Here is a 16,732-nt window from a genome sequence, read left to right as displayed (position 1 = left end):
GTACTGTGTATATATACACTGCCTGGGCAAAAAAAAGTCACTGTTTGGATTTTAATAGGCAAATACTTAAGAGTCTATGGATTGATCATTATTACAGTGATTATTATTTTTCTAGCATGTTATATGTTTGGCAACGGTTCTTTTAACCCTTAAAGATGGAGTGTGTAGCTTTTCATTTCTTAAACAACCATGTAGGAAGACATATATATATTATTATATATATATCAAGTAACTGATACTAAGCATTTAAAAAAAAAAAAAAAAAAATGTATTACACTGTAGTCTGGAAAATGGGTTAAAAATCCTTTAGACTTACATTAAAGGGAGTAGAGCTATTTCTAGAGACCAGAATATCATGACTTTAAATTGACCACCTGGAACAGCTTAGCAATGCCCTAACAACCAACAAGAACACCTTAGCAACCACATCACAGTCAGAACAAGCTTATTAACTACATAGCAACACACTGGCATAGTGATGGCAAGTTGTGCACAAGCAGCTTTTTCTTCGGAAAGCATGAATATGGTTATTTTTACAGTTATGTTTGGTGCTGGTGCAGACACACTTTCCCTTTAAAGATACTTGGAAAATATTAGTTTCAAAAAGTTCAGACTCATCTGGAATTAGTAGAAGGAGTATATGTGGTTTAATGAAAGACTGTATGTGTTTCTGCTTTACAGGTATCAGAGCGGCACAGTCATTCTCCAGGGAACTCAAAGCGCCTGATGTGTGTGAGTTTTCATAATGCATATGTGTGTTTGTCGTGTGTCTGCACACTCGACTAAGTCTCGGCTCAAAGGGTCATGATGGAACACAGTTAGTGAACATCCTTGGACGCCCTCTGAGACCGCAGTATGTGAAGCTCACCGAGGGGGAGGAAGGATACTGCGTAGTCTGTAATCACACCGACTCTGTGACAGAATGGAAAAGCTGTCGCTCGCAGGCCACACAACCACCCCACACAAACATGTATGCCACACACGTGCACATTCTCACACAGGAATTTAAAGCAGAGGCAGTGAAAACTCTATGGGCGGTTGAAAGGTTTTGTACACCCTGCTCATCTGCATGTTACCACAGTACACACAGAAAGCGGATTTCTGTCAAATCATGAGCTTTGATTTAATTTCAGTCTCAAAAAGAACTGGGAACATTATTTAATTTTTTTAGATTGTCAGAAAAGCTTTTTGCTGATGCATTTTCTTTGCTTTCAACTTTCTAATGCTCAACCTCAACATAGCTCTTCCTGCCAGAGCTCAATGGAAAATGAGGTTTCTTTGTTCTTTTACGAAGTTCAAAGCAAAGAATGTTACATTTTGGTTTCTTTATAGTAAGACTCATATAGTAAGACTCATATAGTAAGACTCATAAAGACTCATATGATCAACCATGCTGATTAATTGGCCAATATCAGTCCATTTTACATGATTAGCATCAGAAAATTATTGTGCTGATTGTCAGTTCCAAAATCTACCAACATCCATGTGAATGAAGATTTTTTTTTCAGATATTTATAGAAAATTATGAGTAAATATTACATAAAATAAGTCAGGGCCTTCGCCAGAACATATAGAATGGGGAGGCATTTCATTTTCATAGGGGGGCACACTTTTTATGATCTACAAGACATACATTCACCAAAACAATAACATCCCGTATTAAGCCTAATATAACTGAAAAATACCAAGTTCTATATTAAAACACAAAATATGAATTTTCTGATTGTAAGCAGAGGGTGACCCAACACCATGAGATATGTGCTTCCCCTTTAAAAACATTTAAATAGATTTCTTTGAAATAGTTTCACATTTCGTGTCACCGCACAACCTACACATCCCAGCATAAGCGATAAAATATTTGTTATTAAAGCGCCTCTGTTTACAAATCACTATTCATTTTAACAGAAAAGCAAGCATACTATATGCAGGATTTGGCATGACAGAAAGCTCGCAAAGAGAGCTCATTTTATTATCATTAAAAAGCGGTTATACAACTTTATCACGACTACACAAAGTTCCATTCTCTAATGGTGAAGCTGATGCACAATGAATCTCTTGTTTACATAATTGCTTATTTTTAATGAGAGGATTTGCTAGCGCACAGAACTCAAACCTGCTTGAGTTTCGTGAAAACTGATCCTAGACCAGCATTTATTCTAAAAGCAATGAGAAGCATATGGAAACTTGTTTCCGCCACAGAATAAAACTTAATTAAAAGATAATTGTGACTTTTTATCTCACATTTCTGACATTTTCTCACAATATACAATTCTGACTTTATTTCAGACAATTGCGACTGTAGGCTATCACGCAATTCTGACTTTATCCGCAGAATTAAGTTGTTTTTTTTTGCTCTCAATATAAGTTTGCTGAATGACCATACGATTAGGGGGGCACGTTATTTCATCTGGGAGGGCGCTGCCCCCCAATACCACCCCCCTTGGAGACGGGCCTAAAAAAATTTATTTCAATTTAGCAATTTAAAACACTATATGTATAAATCAGGTAAATCATGTATAAAACATTTTTGAGGTCAGTAAAGTTTTTAATATTTTTTATGCTCACCAAGGCTGCATTCAAAAATACAGCAAAAACAGTAATATTGTGAAATAGTATTACAATTTAAAAGAACTGTTTTCTTTTCTAATACATTATACATTGTAAGATATTTCTTTAAGGGCAAAGCTGAAAATTTGATTAGAATAGCTTTTATTTGACATTGATTTCCGCTGTAACAATGTGAAAGTCTTTGCTGTCACTTTTGATCAGTTTAATGCTTCTTTGCTGAATCAAAAAATATTGATTTCTTAAAAAAAAAAAAAGCTGTAGCCTTATAACCCAAAACAAGTTTATTGACCCTATTTCCCTAATGCCATACTAAAACAAATTAACATAAGTGTCAGAGCAGTAGGTCATTGTTTAATGGTCATTCTGCCCTGAATTTGTACCATGTCGGATGAATGTCATGTTCAAAGAACATGATCAGCATTCACGCTAATGTCAGAGAGACACTGCTAGGGACACAGGTTACTTTGTCAATTGAAAATGAACCTTTATCCGTAGAACTCCATGATACTCCATGAACTCCTGAGAGAATTCCAGACAGTGTTTGTTCATGTATGTGATAACAGCTAGCTAAAAATTAAGGGTAATGTACTAATGTTACCGCTGTAATAATACACATTCTGGGTAGTTACCATTACACAACTGCTGTTTGCAATCATGTGAGAAAGTGCATCTGTCGACCTTATCATGTTGGTTAATTCAACAGATATCAAACATTAGCCAATGACATCACTCACAGTCTCATTCTAGCCCTTCATGATCTGTTATCAAGTCAGAGAGCTGGTAAAAAAGACTCTCATTTTTATTATAGCCAATGTGATGGCGGAAGTTTGACTTTAAGTTTGGACTTTTTACGTCATAGAGTCATTTGCTAAGTTTGCGTGACAATGAATATGACTATTAGGTCACCCAAAATGATCATTTTTTCATCATTTACATAACAAGAACAGGGACTGAGGTTTCAAGCTTCAAAACAGACACAAAAACTCCATAAAAGTCATAAAAGTAGTGAATCGCTATTCACTGATAATCATCCCCTCCAGTGAGCTGTGAGCTGAACTCGAACTGAATGAGTCTGATTTGTGAACGAAACTTTCAGAGCAAACAAGATTAACTAGACAAAAGATTGTTCACAAATCAAGCATTGCAATTTCTTTCATGGGATCTCTTGAATATGCCAAGGAGAGTTTGGTCAGATTTTCAGTGATTTAAGTCTGGTATAATGCTCAAAATATAGTGCATGAGTCATATGTACCACTTTTATGATGCTTTGATGCATTTGTATGCCATTTGTTCATTTTGTTTATGAAAAAGAGTGACCAGTATAGATTTAAAATATCTCAAAGTCGCCATGAGGGTGAGTAAATGACAAAACTATTCCTTTAAAGAAACCACCATTTTCATATCCCTTGATACACTGGGCACAGTCAGATCTAAATAGGATCTAATGAGCGTCGTCTAGTGTTCCTGTAACTACAGAGTCATTTAACTCTGCAGATAAGATAGATGGTGGCAGAAGCGGGTCATTGGGTGTATATTACATGCTGTTGGCTCACACTAGAGTTGTTCGCTAAACATGGAGTCTCAATCACTCACATATGCATGTGTGTATGAGGACATATTTTCCCACCACACTGGAGCTATTCTGAGTCGTGTTGTGAGATAGGCCAGATTACGTATCTGAACAGCAAGTGTAGTTGATTGGCTGGCGGCTTCTTCAAAGTCCAGAGCTCTATTAGAGACACCATACTAACACCTTCTCTGTCTCACAGTGTATGGGGGTGTTATGTCAATCATTAGTTGATCATAAAGTTCATTAATGGCTGTACACTGTAAAGAAAAAAATTTACTGAAGTACTAATATCTGTTTTGTACCTTTGTAATACACTGATAACCACCAAACACAATGGTAATGAGAGTCACATGATGAATCAAAGCTCATCACAAGCAGCTTTTCCACAAGCTGAGAAGGACAATACTAATAAATAGAAGGTATAGGACAGTGTCATTCACACAAACACTAAACACCATCATGGTAACAGACATGAAATGTTAAAAACGCAATAAACATTAATTTAACAACATTAGATGTAACAAATCCCTAATGTACATAACTGATAAGAAAAAACTAAGAAGAAACAAAAATACATCAAATGTGAAGTGTCACGCAGGGAATTGTAGGAATGTCAATTTACAGTTTTTCACTGTAAATTATAGAATGACTTGTTATTTTTCACTTGCAAAAACAGTAAATTTAACGGTATTTTACCATAAAATTACATTAAATGTACCGTTAGATCTATTACAGTTATTCACCGTATATAGTACAGAAACTTTCTGTAAACCAATTAACTGTTTTTCACCGTAGCATTTTTACAGTCTTTTACCATTAAAATCACGGTCATTTTTTACAGTGTAGAAATGTGATATGGTCCTTCATTTTGTCGTAATTGTAAGATTTTACATATTCTGAAGAAAATGTGGTGCTAGGGTGTTGCTAGGTGGTTGTTAGGATGTTTTAGATGGTTACTTGCTGGCTCAAGTTCACACTACAGTCTCTATGATGAGATATAAGCAATATGGTTACATTAGTAAACATCTTGACATACCTTGCATACAAATGATTGATTAAAAAGCATGCATTTTTGTATCTTTAGAATAATATAATATCAAGCAGTGATATTTTAGTGTTATTTATATATTGTATTTTTATTTTAAATTAGCTTTTACTTTTATATTTTATACATTTTAATTTATACAGAGTTCTGTCATGAAACTCTAGATGGCACAGGCTAATTAAACTCAATCTTCTTGCAATCACATCCTATAGCTGATTGATTCTTGCTGCTCAACTTTCAAATACTTGGTCAGCTTTTGCTGTCGTAGTTTGCAGCGTTCTTTCAGAAACCCTCCACCTTCCCCAGCTCCACCTGTATATATATATATATATATATATGTATATATATATATATATATTATATTATTATATTCTATATATTATTATATATATATAATTGCTTTATTTCAATTACTGATTTTTAGTTTTAGTTAACCATAACAACACTGATGTCAACAAATGTCTTCTGTATTAAGGAAGATCCCTGCAGTGCTTAGTCAACATCTAGACTTATTTCTCAATACAAATCCATTTTTATCTGCTTGGACATCCTGCAGAACATTTTGTTCATTTAGTTTTTTCAAGGAAATGGAAAAATCAAACGGGTTTGGGGGCGATGTGGGAGTGAGTAGATGATGAAAGATGTTTCATTTTTTGTGGTGATGTGTTCCTTTAAGAGTCAGGCATGCAGAAAGCAGGTAATAACAGCTCTCTGTGGTTTAATAAAGTATGTAAACAATCATTTCTGTTAACAGTGCTGAGTAAGTGCCTTCAATATCCTGCACATGAATTTAAATCCATAACTGTCTAAGAATGAAAGCTTTCAATGTTTAGCTTAAGTAAACAAAACTTCATGCCACTAAACTGGAGTTTGTCAACTCTCAGTGAATGCTGTTTTCTATGGAAGTACAGCTCCTATTTGCTTAAATGGGGAAATCTGTAATATTCAAATCATATGCAAAGCAATAACATATGATAAAACTAAATTTCAAATGAAAAATGTTTGTCATGTAATGACTTTAAATATAACATATTGCCATTAACTGCATAGGTTTGCAATTACCTAATCAGTAATAGGAAAATTGACAGTCGTGTAAATGCATGAACCATATCAGAAGTGCTATTTACCATCCTAACATGTAGTTTTGTTCATAGATTTGGAGAATGAAGAGATGTTGCACAACCTTTCTGTGTTAATCAGATACATAGCCTTGATCATTAACATCAAAGTTAATGTTTTTGAAAGAAGTCTCTTCTGCTCACCAAGCCTGCATTTATTTGATCAAAATACAGCAAAAACAGTAATATTTTGAAATATTATTACAATTCAAAATAAATATATTCTATTTGATCAAAGCTGAATTTTCAGCATCATTACTCCAGTCTTCAGTGTCACATGATCCTTCAGAAATCTAATATGCTGATTTGCTGCTCAAGAAACATTTCTTATGATTATCAATGTTGAAAACAGTTGTGTTGCTTAATATTTTTGTGGAAACCATGATACATTTTTATCTGCAATCTGCATATTTTGATGAACAGTAAGTTCAAAAGAACAGCATTTATTTAAAATAGAAATATTTTGTCTTTACTGACACTTTTGATCCAATTTATGCATCCTTCTTTTGGATCTATCCAAAAAAAAAAAAAAGTGATTTAGTTTTAATGAATTTATTTGACTGTAATTCACTTTTAATTACTTCAATATTATGAATTAAATGGCTCAAAAACATACGTTATTAGTAGAAAAAAATTAAATAACATGTTGAACATGAAAGTATTATGCAATCATTTAGGGCATTTCTCCTTATATAGAACCATTTTGGGTTCTTTAAAATTGAGTCAAGAACCCTATTGGTTCTATATAGAACCCCACTGAACCTTTTTTCTAAGAGTGTATAAAACACTAGTTCTGTTGGGAGACCTTACTGTCTGTGATGTTTGAGTACTGTGAGGGTGTAACATAGTTATTAAGTGTGGATGGAGGCTGCTGAGGTTAGTGTGCAGCCTGAATCCTTAGTATGTATAGGGCAGTCGTTTCAACCATATAAACAGCTTAAATAAACTACTGTAAATGGTTCACTGGGTCAAATGGAGACCAACAGCTGGGAAAGGACACAAATCCTCTATTACATATGGTACAATGATGTTCCCATCTTATACATGTGGTACAATGATGTTACCATATTTTTGGACATGTACCATAATATTACCATGGTGCTTTTTGAAGTAAATGCGTAACTCTAGAGGATGATACAGAGAGAGTGGGGATGAGGTTTGGTGCACGGGAAGTGAGAAAGTCAGTGAAAGGTTATTCTCACAGATCAAGCACCATTAGGAATGTGTGATTCAGTGCTGAGCTGTACGGGCTTGTTTTACCAGCAGAATCCTGTAGATGCCAAACCCATTAATGTACTGCTCCGCACACACAGTGTGTGCGTTTTTTGGATACTCTTACTGTTATTTCATGTCATTTGTGAAATAACTAACCCCTTAGGCCTTGATAAACAAATAAACTGCCGCCTCTCCCAGTTCCATGTTGGATAATAGAAAAGTACAGATGATTTAGTTGGATTACTTTCAGTTGGATTAACTGATATCCTTGGTAGAACATGAATGAGCACATTCTTTCCCATAGGAAAGACATGAGGGTGTGAATAGGTGATGATATCTTTTCTATTGGAAGAAAGAGGAGAGAGAGAGAGAGAGAGAGAGAGAGAGAGCCCTGTGGTAAAGGTGGGCAATATTTGCATTTCTCAAGGAGTGGTGGTATATGTTTAAGCTACCATCATTTATAAAACATTTTACAGTCTCATAAAACAGTCTCTTTCTCTTTTTGTATTCTGTCACTTTAAATTCCAGTGTTATTTTAGTATTATTTATGTACTATTATAGTTTGTATTAGCTTTTTATTTTTTTATTTTATCAGTTTTTATTTTACTTTGCTCAATTTTTAATAATTGTATGTGCTTTTGTCATTTTTATTTAGCATTTTTGCTTTTTTGTTTTAAATATTTCTAAATAGTTTTTGTGTATTCATTTAAGTAATTTATTAATTCATTATTTATTTAATTTAATCATTTTATTTCTGATAGTAATTTTAGTTCTTCAACCTAAATTTCAGTTAGTTAGCAAGGCATCGTAGTTTTTCAGTTTTTCATCTAATTTTATTTTATTTCAGCTTTATTTCAATTAAGAAAAATGTTTTTAATAGCTTAAGTTTTCGTTAACAATAGTTCAGATAAATGTGTGCTTAGCTATTAGTAGTTATAAGTGCATTTAAGTTTTTAAGTAACCCATGTGACTGTGTTACTTTTGGTAGTATTTCATTAAATTAATCACACATTTATGTGAACTTACTTTAATAAACACAGTGTTTATACTATTAATAAAATAGTTGTTGCTTATGTAGAACATCCCAAATCAGTCTTTTATATGTTTTTATGATAGTTAAACATTACCCTCATTCTGTGGTAGCTCTCTTGTGAACCTCACTAGGTTTTGGAACAGAGCTGTATTCAACAGAAAAACATTACTTTCTATTTGAGTAGCCTTAATCAGGCAAGCATCATGTACAGACCCAGGTGAAGTGACTAAAACTTTTTGTATGAGTGCTTTAGCAGATACACAGTCTCAGGTGACGTGCATGTAGAGGTTTGTGTTGCAGTGGGAGGGGTTGGTGGGATGAATAGAGCATTTGTGGTTTCTCTGAGTCAACATCATAGTTTAAAGTGCTATTACTGAATTGAATGAGTGTCATTTTCTGCAGCGGTGCCATGAACGATTATTTAACTGCCTAAGTAACTGAATTATTTTCTTTTGAATGTTAATAGGATGGAAGTTTTTCTCTCTCTTTCTCTCTCTCTCTCTCTCTCTCTCTCTCTCTCACAATCTTTTACACTTTACCACCTGTTGGACTGGGATTCATCTGCCAAAGTTATTCTCCAAAATCACAGGCTCTTTTTTTCCTTCCCCTACATTGCAAATGACGTAACTGAATCATAAATGACAAAGTGATATAAAACTAAAGACTACAGGGATGAAGAAACAACGCATTTTAAGTTTAATGCTCAGACAAGATAATAATTAATATGTTGCTAAAGTATAAGGTCAGATTATACTGTAAATAGAAGCTGGGGAAAAGATATATGAGCGCACAGTTGACTGTATTGCAACTAGGGAGGTAAGAGATGAGAACCAGCTTCCGCCTACATATGCTTTTAAAGAGATATCCCTAGAAGATATCATGCTACACTTCCATGCTATTTTTTTGTGGGATATGAATGTACATGATGCACCGAAACCATGAATCATTCAGACCCCCCAATCAAACAAAAGAAAGTGTGAGAAAGACATGAAAGAGGACAGGAAAATTAGGCTTGGAGGCATCTAAAGCTCTAGGATGACATGTACTAACAGAACATTGATGCTTTGCTTTTGGCTTTGCACCAATCTGAATCCGGTTCGAGGAATTCCGGTCTGTGTGGGAGTGTTTGATTGGTGTGAGCAGTACCAACTTGTATCCAGCCTACTAGGGTTTGGTCTGAAACAGGTTGAGTTTTAGAGGGGATGGATTTGGGATTGAGTAACTTTGCGGGATGTGTTTGCTGATAGCAGTATTCGTGACTGTTTGGAAATGCATGTTTGGAATAACTGACCTGAATGTCATGCCACAAGCTGTAATCTTGAAAAAAAAAAAATCAGGAAAAAGTCAAGAGCTGTTCTGTTTGTCAGGTGCTTATTGTTTTATTTACATGGCAAATATGCTTTTCTCACACACACCCACATCCTCTAAAGGCCAGAAACAGCACACTAACACTCCCATCATAGGTGTGTTATCTCTGACCTGTTTCCTCTCAAAGTCTGTCAGCTCACACCTTTTTTTTGCTAGCAGGTCAATGTGTGTGCATGAGTTTCTCTTTGAGTGTCTTTTGCCTAGTTTGGTCCTTTTAATATGCATCATTGCCTCATTTACAATCGCAGGGGGGCGGTAAAAGCAGTCTGTGATACTCATGTGTCCCTGGTCACACTTGTTGGGGTGTTTATGAGGCCATCATGTGTTTATCTTTTCACTATAAACCTCAGTTGAAACCACCTGCAGCTCAACAGCTTGAGTAATCCACTCCAGCAGCCACAGAAGTGCAAATCTCGTGCACAACACACACACTGAATATTGATCAGATTCATATTTTTGAAATTCTGTCATCATTCACTGACCCTCATGTTGTTCCAAACCTGTATTTTTACTTCTGTGAATCACAAAAGGAGGCGTTTTGAAGAATGTTAATGCTGCACTTATTCATGCTGTGAAAATGCATGGTGATTTATATTTTCAAGCTCCAAAAAGGACAAAAAACCTAAAAACTATACTTTATTATGTATACATTAACTCTTCATGCATTAGGTATCATGAACTAACAATGAACTATATATTTTGTAATTATTTTAATTTAATTTTTACAGCTTTTGTTTTGTTAAGTATTAATTTATATATATATTACTGTTCAGTGTTTGTGTTTATTCACAATGCATTTACTAATGTTAACAGAACATTTAGTTAATTTGTTTTATATATATATATATATATATATATATATATATATATATAATATCCAGTTTGTTTTTAGAAGTATTGTTCATTGTAATTTCATGCACATATACACCCTTATTGTAAAGAATGTCCATTTTAGTCATTATTCACTGATAATCTACCCTCATTTTGCGCTTTAGCATATTCAAACTTGACGTGACATGTTTGGTTTCAAAACACAGGACAACCAATTGTGTCAGCCAAATGACCAAATTTTTATTTTTATGTGAAAATTTTGATACATTCCTCTGTTTCTCTGTGTTTTCCTAAACACAGCCATTTTGTTGTTTTGGCAAAAATGGTTTAATGATTTTTTAAAATGTGTTCATGACATGAAGGTGAGTAAGTGTTTAATTTTTCTGTGTGATTGTTCCTTTAAAGATTCAGTTAAGGACAAAGGTTTTTAGTTATCTATATCTTTACTGGCCAGAGGCATCTGGAACACTATCATGATAGCATATGACACATTCATTTACAATACGGCATAAACAACAAGCTAGAATAAGATAAGGACAACAGAAACAAAAAGCATCTGGATAGTAGATGACTCGTTGTTCTGAGAACAACAGCACGTTTGTAAAATATTATTAGAAAAGGTTGATAGCAAATGTTCAAGAACACAATGTGAGCAACAATAGAGCAATAAGAGGCAATATTTATTCTTTAGAAAATTAGCCAGACCTAAGGACTGTAAAATATAATAGGTCAAGATATCCACTGCTAAGGCGTTGATGATATCTGTGCCTCAGGTAAAGTGAAGTCCCCGAGAGAGAATCCCCTCTGCTCAACAGCCGGCTAATGGGAGGTCAAAACAAGATCCTTGTATCTTGTAACGCTTGAGCGCTAGTCATATGCTTCGCCATTGTGACTCATAAAGTTCAAAAGAACTATGACTAATGTGACTCAAAGTGTAAACATAATGGACAAATCAAATTGTTTTGAAAATCTCCCTTCTGTTTAGACAAGGAGCAGCAAAGATACAGTGACAGTTGTGTTGGCAGAGGGGAATTAATTGACCTACTTTCATGTTGACAGAGTCTTGGAGTTTAAATAAAGCTTAAATAAATGAATATACTGAATTTAAAAGTGGGCTTTTTAATCAAACATTGTTTTGAAATTTGGACAGTCTTTATGTGTTTGCAGATTTCTTTATAACTGTATTGTCCAAGTGAGTGAGCGTTTTTGCACATTCTTAAGATGTTTTGGATGGTTGCCAGGTCGTTGCTATGCAGTTGCTAGGGTGTTCTGGGTGGAAGCCAGGGCGTTGCTATACAATTGATAAGGTGTTCTAGGTGGCCAGGTTGTTGTTATGCAGTTGCTAGGATGTTTTGAGTGGTCAGAGTGTTGCTGCGCAGTTGCTAGGGTGTTCTGGGTGGTTGCTAGAGTGTTGCTATACAGTTGATAAGGTGTTCTTGGTAGCCAGATTGTTGCTATGCAGTTGCTAGGATGTTTTGAGTGGCCAGATTGTTGCTATGCAGTTGCTAGGGTGTTCTGTGTGGTTGCCAGGGTGTTGCTATGAAGTTGATAAGATGTTCTAGGTGGCCAGGTTGTTTTTATGCTGGTGCTAGGATGTTTTGAGTGGCCAGATTGTTGCTATGCAGTTGCTAGGGTGTTCTGGGTGGTTGCCGGGGTGTTGCTAAACAGTTGATAAGGTGTTCTTGGTAGCCAGGTTGTTACTATCCAGTTGCTAGGGTGTTTTGAGTGGCCAGATTGTTGCTATGCAGTTCCTAGGGTGTTCTGGGTGGTTGCCAGGGCATTGCTATACAGTTGATAAGGTTTTCTAGGTGGCCAGGTTTTCCGTTTTATCACCTGTTAGATGAAATCATAAGTTTGATCACTTAGAAAAGTAACAGCACACCTCTCCTCAACAAATAGTGTAAGATGAGTTAGTTAAGGTTGCTTAAGTTTAGGTGTTTGAATAAATGCTTAATGTTAGGTGTTTGTATAAATCCCTAAACCTACACATGAGTGAAAGCAATATTAATGTGTGCTTACTGTCATTTAATACTGAACAAAAAGTGTGTAAAATTACTACACTAGGCAGAACTATGAGATCGATAATGCTGCAGGGAAAAGTGTATCAGGAAAGAGGATGTGGCTCAGAGGTTCTCAGATTTAGTTTGCAGCACAAGTAGTATGACACAGTTCCAGTATTACCAGATGAATGCAACAAAACTAGTTCACATCTAACACACAAAGTCGTATATCCTCCAAATGTACATACTTACACATGCAGCAAAGCATTCTCATGTGTTTATACCTGCTTTTCTCACCCACTTCCTGTCAGCGAAGAGAGTACTTCCTGTTTTTTGTGGCTTTTGCGGTTACACATTAATTCTGGATGAATTTTGTTTTACTATTTGTGAACTCTCTCTGGCATAGATCAACATTGTTTATTGGCTATATGCAAACGGCTATTGTACAGACAGATTGTTTTACTTGTGGATTTACATGAAATTCTGCAGGAAACTTCAGAGATTAAATGTGATAATAATGGACTTCTAATTAGAATATTGCCTTTTTACTAGAAAAAATAATAACTAAATAAAGAAAAATAATTAACTAAATAGAAAATAACTAAATTAAATGTTAATCTCTATGTTAATGTCAGTCCATTTCAGATCAAATGTTTTTGTATGGTTTATTCAAAGTCTAGATGAAATACTAGTTGTATGATATCTGCATATATTTTGCTTTAAAGTGATTAAAATTTGCATGATAAGATGTGTCTTGCATTATATATTTTGTGATTGAATGTAGGGCATTATCACACTGACTTTTTAACCTGGTTTTGCTGTAAAATGGCCTTAACAGATGCAAGGGAAAACACAGAGTTACAAAGAAACTGTAGGAGGAACAGTGTCTCAAAAAGGACACCCATCCTCCTCTGCTCGGCCTGGGAAGAGTAAAGTTACCAGTTACAGCATTAGTCACTGTAAAAGTACAGTATTTTAAATGAAGGGAATTCATTAGGAAGGGGCCATTTTTTCTGCTGTAGTTAATGCACATATCCTAAGACCCCTTAGGATATGTACAGTTTTTCACACCACAGATCAATTCACGCAAGCCCCTCTTTCATCTTGGTCGCATCTCTCTAGGTGTTCACACATAGTTGTTGTAAAGCATGAGATCTATAAAAAGGCAGCCATCTATAAAATGTGTGAAGACAAGACTCGACTCATTACAAACGTCCTTTGTTCATACTGTATTTTACAGAAGAACAATAAGTACTTGTGCTTAACATTTCATGGTCTCCATCTTTCTTTCAGAAAGTTAATTTGTCCTCCTTCTGCACTGCTTTGGCAAGAAAGAACCAACTAAAGACATAAATGTAAATAGAGCATCAGTCTGTGGTTTACGGGAGAGAACCTACGCAGCAAACAACAAAAGGCCTACGTATTACAGCAAAAGCCTACACTAAAGGGAAATGGCACTCATATATGTGGAGATGTTTATTTGCGTTACCGTTGTGGGCCGCTCTTTGTTGCATCACCACGGAACTACAGGCCTGTGAGGAAGTTTCCAGTGCGGTTACCATGACGAGAGTCTTGGAGTCCAGGAAGTTCATGTAGGAAGTTTTAAACATTTATTCATTTCTTGTCATTTACATATTTTGGAGCATTCTGGGAGTTTTAATGGTGTTTGCTAAGCTAACTATAATACTGTACTCATACTATACTCATACTTAGGGTATTATTATCAGAAAGTTAAGTATTCAACTTGTTGATAAAATGATCAGACAAAAAAATGTTTGGAAAAGTTCCTCATACTTACATCGAAGGAGAGACCTGAGCCATATGTAGATGTAACGGAGGCAAACTAGTAAGAGCTGTGTAAGTATACCTCACTCCCCTGGCCTCAAGAGGCGCACGAGTCACTGATGATACAGACTGCAGTCTTTAGCGTCCATTGTTAGCGCGTCCGCCTCCCATGCCGGAGACGCCGGTTCGAATTCCGTTCAGAGCGAGTCGAGTAGGACTGGTTACATTTGGTGCTGTGACTCCGCACCTGCCTCCCATGCAGGAGACACTTACTCGAATCCCACTCGTAGCGGGTTACATCTGGTGCCTCGACCCGGATGGAAATGAGGTTTTGCATGCCCACCTCCCTTGCCAGAGGCACCGGTTCGAATCCCGCTCGGGGTGGGTTGAGTAGGACCGGTTACATTTGGTGCTGTGACCTGGATGGGAATGAGGTTTAGCGCGCATGCCTCCCATGACGAAAACGTCATTTTGGAATCCTGCTCGGAGCGGGTTGAGTAGGATCGTTTACATTTGGTGCCGTGACCCGAGTGGGAATCAGGTTTGGGGGGTGAGTGTAATGGAGGCCAGCTAGTAAGAGCTCTGCGAGTAAACCTCACTCCCTTGGCATAAAGAAAACCACTTTCGACTGATGCTGGAGACTGCAGTCTTTAGCGTCCTTGTTAGAGCGCCCACCTCCCATGCCGGTTCGAATCCCGCTCGGTGCGTAGGACCGGTTACATTTGGTGCCGTGACCCCATGCCTGCCTCCCATGCAAGAGACGCTTGATCCGGGACGCTTCGAATCCCGCTTGAAGCGGGTTGAGTAGGACTGGTGACATTTGGTGTCATGACCCTGGTGGGAATGAGGTTTTGTGTACCCACCTCCCATGCCGGAGACGCTGGTTCGAATTCCACTCAGAGCGGGTTGAGTAGGACCGGTTACATTTGGTGCCGTGACCCTGGTGGGAATGAGGTTTACCGCCTGCCTCCCATGACGGAGATTCTGGTTCGAATTCCGCACGGAGCGGGTTAAGTAGGACCGGTTACATTTAGTGCCGTGATCCGGATGAGGATGAGGTTTAAAGTGCCTGCCTCCCATGCCAGAGAGGCCGGTTCGAATCCTGCTCGGAGCTGGTCGAGTAGAACCGGTTACATTTGGTGCCATGACCCGGGTGGGAATGAGGTTTAGGGGTGTGAGTGTAATGGAAGCCAGCTAGTAAGAGCTGTGTGAGTAAACCTCACTCCCTTCACACTTTCAACTGATGCTAGAGACTGCAGTCTTTAGCGTCTGTTAGAGCGCCCACCTCCCATGCCGGAGATGCCGGTTTGAATTCCTCTCGTGTAGGACCGGTTACATAGAGACCAGAATATCATAGAGACTTTGACGATGGTCCTTTTGACTTGGGCCATTAAGCACTGACCTAGTAAAGCTTTAGGAACTATATAGCAACATGCTAAAAAACGCTCATAATATCTTAACAACCAAATAGCAACATCCTGGCATCATGGTGTTGAGATTTGCATGTGTACGCAAAAAAAAGTCAAATGTGTCATTCCGCTTGCAGCTTGCTCACAGCGTCTGTGAAGGTGATCAGAGCTGCTTCATTAAAGGGTCACTCCAGAAGCACTCATGCTTGACTTTCCCTTCTGTCTCCATCACTCTCCCTCTCTCTTGTTTATCTCAACAGTGCTAAGAGAAATGACATCCGAAAGGGGGACAGACAAACATTTGTCCAGCTGAGCTGCGGTAACAGGATTTTGTTTGGACAGGAGCTTCTCTCTGCAGGGAAGAAGGTGACAGTTCATCACCACACTTAATGTGACACAAACTAAGATCTGGGGATGTAAATGTTATTCAGTGTAATTGGCCAAACCATGCATGCTCACAAAGGTTGACACTGTGCATTGATGTCCGCCCTCTGTAGTGATGACGTCTGAACCACACCAAGTTATTTTGAGACACAGGTATATTAGACACATGTTGGCAGTGTTTCAAACCCTGTGTACTGAGACACTCTTGTCGCATGTCCCCTATAAATTTCACTTGTGTATTTATGGACTGGACACATGGACCACAGGAAGGGGGAGGAATCAAATTGTATGAGTTAGCTAACTCAGAATTTCAAGTTAGTGCAATTAACATGCTTGTGTAATAAAACCAAGATTTAAAGTTAAATGAAATTATCTGTGGAGCTTGTTAACCTAAAAAATGGATGTA

General features: G+C 37.0%; 2 long non-coding RNA genes across 5 annotated transcripts in view; one reads left to right on the top strand and one right to left on the bottom strand.

Annotated features, from left to right (window-relative positions):
- Window positions 1-16,732, top strand: part of LOC127514519 (uncharacterized) — a 52,195-nt gene that overhangs the window by 11,822 nt on the left and 23,641 nt on the right. For 2 of the 4 annotated variants that reach the window (XR_007930657.1, XR_007930658.1), the window contains exon 3: window positions 682-732. This is a non-coding gene — a long non-coding RNA (uncharacterized LOC127514519). Of the gene's footprint in view, window positions 1-681; window positions 733-14,011; window positions 14,341-16,202; window positions 16,309-16,732 lie in introns of those variants that run through there. The other 2 variants (XR_007930659.1, XR_007930660.1) reach the window with 2 other exon arrangements.
- LOC127514523 (uncharacterized) overlaps window positions 1-16,732 on the bottom strand; it is a 200,751-nt gene that overhangs the window by 163,577 nt on the left and 20,442 nt on the right. The window lies entirely within an intron of this gene.

The sequence above is a fragment of the Ctenopharyngodon idella genome, chromosome 6 (genome assembly GCF_019924925.1).
Source record: "Ctenopharyngodon idella isolate HZGC_01 chromosome 6, HZGC01, whole genome shotgun sequence".
Taxonomy (NCBI): domain Eukaryota; kingdom Metazoa; phylum Chordata; class Actinopteri; order Cypriniformes; family Xenocyprididae; genus Ctenopharyngodon; species Ctenopharyngodon idella.
Note: the sequence above shows the minus strand (reverse complement) of the source record. Positions and strands in the feature narration are given on the sequence as shown.